The sequence below is a fragment of the Tasmannia lanceolata genome, unplaced genomic scaffold, assembly GCF_043159265.1.
Source record: "Tasmannia lanceolata isolate RefF3 unplaced genomic scaffold, GAP_Taslan_0.1 ptg000019l, whole genome shotgun sequence".
In the NCBI taxonomy this organism is placed as follows: domain Eukaryota; kingdom Viridiplantae; phylum Streptophyta; class Magnoliopsida; order Canellales; family Winteraceae; genus Tasmannia; species Tasmannia lanceolata.
This window is the reverse complement of record NW_027518696.1, coordinates 30,490,670-30,494,901: the sequence shown is the minus strand read 5'-3', so window position 1 is coordinate 30,494,901 and position 4,232 is coordinate 30,490,670.

The window sequence follows — 4,232 nt, the reverse complement described above, 5'->3', positions numbered from 1 at the left end:
CTCCTCCCTTTAAAAAAACACAGTGGGCCCACGCTGTTTGGATGATCCAAAGCATTCATTTGATAGGTCCTAACATAGATAGGGTGTGCCCAAAAAATCAGCACCAAAGGGTCATCCTAGAACTTCGTTTTGTGGTGCCTTGTGGTACCCAAAATGGACACATATAAACGTCCACGTTTATATGCGTCCATTTTGGACACGGTGTGCCCAACAAAACAAAGTTCTAGGATGACCCTTTGGTGCTGATTTTTTGGACACACCCTATCTATGTTAGGACTTATCAAATGAATGCTTTGGATCATCCAAACAGCGTGGGCCCACTGTGTTTTTTTAAAGGGAGGAGTAGATAAGCTTATCTAGGGGAGAGACTAGAGACACTTTCCTCTCTCTCTCTCTCTCTCTCTCTCTCTCTCTCTCTCTCTCTTTATATATATATATATATATATATATATATATATATATATATATATATATATATATGAGGAAAGTGAAGCTACACCGCCGGTGTAGCTAACTTAGCTACACCGCCGGCTTAAAATACAATGGGCCGACATTGTTTTGGTGATCCAAACCATTCATTTGATTGGCCCTCACATAGATAGGGTGTCCACAAAAAATCAGCTCCATAGGATCATCCCAACCCTTCAAACTGTGGAGGCAAAAATTGACAAATTTGTGAAGGTTTTTACATGTTCATTTTTGCCTCCACAAATCGTAGGGTTGGGATGATCCTATGGAGCTGATTTTTGGTGGACACCCTATCTATGTGAGGGCCAATCAAATGAATTCTTTGGATCACCAAAACAATGTGGGCCCATTGTATTTTAAGCCGGCGGTACACCGGCGGTGTAGCTTCACTTTCCTCATATATATATATATATATATATATATATATATATATATATATATATATATATATATATATATATATATATATATATTTACGAAAAGAAACTATATGATGAATGGGTATATGAACACATAGAGATGGTACAATGGATGTACAAGCCTTGATATTTAATCCAACAGCACCTTCTTAACAAGTCAGCTGCTGTTGGATCAAATATCAAGGATGGGATGATGAGTACATGTTTATACGCCCATTCAACATACAATTTTTCATTTACTTTAACAAATGTTTGTTTTGGTACAACCAAAGATACCAGTCACATGGTCTGATTGCTTTGACTTGTTTTGTTGGCACACCCACATAGTCTATTTTTTAGTGTTTTATTTAGGCATTAAGAATAAAAAGTTGAAAACCGAATGGCGGGTAACCCGCCGGCACCAACGCCCGACCCAGACCCACCTGCGGGTCACAGGTACGGGTTGGGTGTGGGTATGTTTTTTCACGGGTATTGAAATTGGTACCCGTACCCCTGCGGGCCGGGCGTACCCGCGGGTACGGGTCCCATTTTGTCCAAGTAGGACTCTAGTTATTTTGTATTTTTTTTTTCCATTCGATTTAAGAGGGAATTGATATAGCTACGGGCTTCCTCATAAATTCAGTCAACTTCATTAGGTACAAAAATTGTAAAGGCCTCATACCCACACCAAGGTACTGTGACCAAAACCCTGTGGTCCTCATGAGAAAGAAGAAAATCATGGCAGTGTGTTGCAGAAGATGGTAAGGAGTGACATATGTTAAAGTATAAAAGAATAAATAACGCCTGCTCCAAGAGCTTAACTCTTGGAGTAATTGGTCCTTTCACATGGTATCAGAGCAAAAGGTCCTGAGTTCAAACCTCCTTGATAGTAAAAATTTAGAGCAAAAGGTCTTGAGTTCAAACCTTCTCAATAGTATAAATCCAAAAAAGAGGGGCCACATGTGCCCCATGTGTAGGCCAAACCCAAAAAAGATGGGCCACATGTGCCATGTGTAGGCCAAACGCTAAAAGAGGGACCACACGTGATGGGGAGTGTTGAAGCAAGGTTGCTAGAGTGGGAAGCGAAGCGGGAAGCGGGTTCCGCGAAAGCTCTCAGGAAGGTGGCAAGCGGGAATGGTCGGAGAATTTTTTTTAATGGTTAAATATTTTAAAAATTAAAAGAAATAAAAAATTACTAAAAAATTATAATCGATAATTAAATGAACCAAATATTAAAAAAAAAAACTTTTTATTAAAAGATCTAATATTTACTTCAAGGAAAATCACTATTAGTTGAAGTGCCTGTGTAGAAGTCTGTTGACCAATACCTGACAAGAAGAAAAAAATTTAGAAACCAAACTATGAGATTTATTTTATCAGACTTTTGACATTTAATAATGTTTGGACATGATATAATTTATGACTTTTTAAAATTGGAAAAATACGCCATCGTTTGCAAGTTAAGATTTTGACCCGATTTGGGTCTTGAAACTATTTTTAATAGATTCAAATGGGGGTTATTCCCTTATTCACATGTAAATCTCAGGTACTTAAATGACTTTAGATGAAAATACTAAGAAGAGGAAGAGAAGATGACTAGCAAGACAAGCAGGGTAGATAGGAAACGTGCTTCCCATAGAGTGGGAATCGTGTTACCCACATTTCCGAAACGAGATTGCCAAAAATCGGGGAATCAAGGAGATTCCCGTTTCTGAATCAATTTTCTAGGAATCGAGATTTTCCCCTTTATGAGTAGGGATTCCCGCTTCGTAGTGTTGAAGTAAACAATGTTTAATAACAAGTTCTCCAACAGCTTAAGCTATGGGAGTAATTGGTTGTTTCACATGGTATCAGAGCAAAGGTCCTAGGTTCAAACCTCCTCGATATTAAAAATCAACATGGAATGGCAATCCCAAAAGCGGGGCTACTTGTGCCACGTGTAGGCAAACCCTAAAAGAGGGGTCACACGTGAGGGTGGAGTGTTAAAGTATAAAAGATAAAATAACGCCTTCTCCAACAGCTTAAGCTTTTGGAGCAACTGGTCGTGCGCCGGGCCTGTAGCTCCCAAATTGTCTACTCCTCTTTCCAAGATTTCCCATACTATTCTATTAGCCGGCTTGTATACCAACAAGAGATGTAGCTCCCAAATTGTCTACTCTTTCCAAGATTTCCCATACTATTCTATTAGCCGGCTTGTATACCAACAAGAGATGTAGCTCCCAATTGTCTACTCCTCTTTCCAAGATTTCCCATACTATTCTATTAGCCGGCCTGTATACCAACAAGAGATACACCGGTGCTAAAACCTTTTCTTGAGATATCTTCCAAACTATTGGGGTCATTGCTCTGGATGTTGTTCCCCCGGTGTGAAACCAGTTGGTTCCGTAGTTTGAGAATTCTGCTGATCCCAAAGTACTCCATCTCCATCATTGCATATGGGAATATAAAAAGTCAAGAGAAGGCATGACCAGAAGAATTGTGTGAAATAAGTGAATTTATCCAATTGAGGCATGATTGATTGACAAAACAATGAGTCCCTCCATACAGAAAAGGACTCCTTCCTGTACGAGTAGTGAAGACTGCGCTAACGAGCGAGTGAAGTATACGTAACGAGGCATTAGAGCAACGGCTTTCGCGCAAGTTGCTTAATCCGTTGCTTGTTGCTTTCGATTGACGTCGAAGATGAGGATGCCCGCCAGGTTCAGATAAGAGAATGCTTCCCCCAACCACTAAAGGAAAGGCTTGGCGAAGGGAATGGGAGATGCGGCGGGGGAAGGAAAACGCTTTCGGAGATCGAGATTGGATTTGTTTTTCATCGAAAACGAAGAAGGCCGAGGATGGCCTACAGTGTGTGTTATCTGAAGGGCGAAGGGAACACGCTTTTTCGACCGCGGTGGTATGATTGCCGGGCCCTCTCCTCATTCTGCCCGCTGGATCTGATTTAAGTAAAGGGATTGCCTAGCTAGCGCATATCGAAGAGTTGGAGACCGAGTTCCTGCCATGTATGGATCCTAAATGGCAGAAATATTGTAAGAAAAGCAGTAGTTACATTGCTTGTTTTAAGAATCACTCATAAAGAAAAAAGCTAGTACGCCAACACTTATGTAAACTAGGATGATGAAAATCTCTCTAGCTATTCGTATTGATAGTTATGTAATGCTTGGAGATGGATCAGTAAATTAAAATGAGATCTGTGAAACACGAAAACAATACCTCCAATCTAATCAGAGTACTGTCATACAAGGCACTTCCATAAACTAATTTTAATGTATGAGCACTGCCACAAGTTGAGCTGAAAACCCAACCCAAGAAGATTGTAGATTACTGCCATATAAGGCACCATAAAAATAATAATAAACATGAGAC